Consider the following 1,039-nt stretch of genomic DNA (forward strand, 5'->3'; position numbering starts at 1 on the left):
ATATATATATATATATATATATATATATATATATATATATACACATATATATATTTCGGAAATATTTATCTTATTTTTCTCTCATTCCAATCGCTTAAGTCCTTGTTTTCTTTCAATTGAGTGAGTGCACCAAGTTTATATTTGTCTTCCTATCTAAACAGAAATTCGTAGAGGGGGAAATAAAATAAAAATAAAATAATATAAAATAAAATAAATCAAATTATTCCATCTCGCTAAGTTAAATTAAGAAATATTTCCTCTTGATCATGAAATCTGCAGTGTTGATATTCATTTTTATAATTCCTTTTTCCAAATGTGTAACATTTTATATTTCAAAATAAAAACGATAATTTTTTTTTTTAATTGCAAACGTGTGTGTAGGTACTATGTAAGGATGCAAATTTCTTTTATGTATATATATATATATATGTGTATAAATATATATGTATATATTTATATGTGTGTGTAAGTGCGTGAGAAAGCGTGTGTGTGTGTGTGTATCTGTTCCTATATTCCTTGAAAATGCAAAGAATCGCAAACAGATTTTTCACGTCGTCGACAATTCATCAGTACCACCGTACTCGAAGTATTGTGTTATATGTATGTGAGCTGCAGCTTGTATGTTATAAGCTACACAAATCTGCCATCTAAATAGGTCACTATTCAATCGTTTTACAAACTCATACGATTGGTCGATAAGGCTATGGATGATGAAACGGGTCGTAAAATACCCAATTGCTAAATTAAAATGACTGTTATGGAATAGAAAAATTATCAATATCAGAGAAACTATTTCCTCTCACTTTCCCCCATTCGCTTTCTTTTTTCCTTCCTTTTTCATTTTTCTCTTCTTTATATCTAACTTCCTCGAACCAAACTATCTCTTCCTGTGAGACACTTTTCTTTCATTTGAATTTTTATTTCTTAGTAAAGAAAAAAAATTAAATAAAATAAAAAGAAAATGAATATTTTTCTAGTTTGTTGATATAATTAATTTATCAATATACTTTCTCTTTTACACTAGGTGATATATATGTGT

At 27.0% G+C, this 1,039-nt stretch overlaps 1 protein-coding gene across 1 annotated transcript in view; it reads right to left on the reverse strand.

The window, feature by feature from the left end:
- The window catches only part of LOC106871845 (AT-rich interactive domain-containing protein 5B), a 156,648-nt gene that overhangs the window by 148,778 nt on the left and 6,831 nt on the right, over positions 1–1,039 (reverse strand). The window lies entirely within an intron of this gene.

This window comes from Octopus bimaculoides, chromosome 2 (assembly GCF_001194135.2).
Source record: "Octopus bimaculoides isolate UCB-OBI-ISO-001 chromosome 2, ASM119413v2, whole genome shotgun sequence".
NCBI classification, from domain to species: Eukaryota; Metazoa; Mollusca; class Cephalopoda; order Octopoda; family Octopodidae; genus Octopus; species Octopus bimaculoides.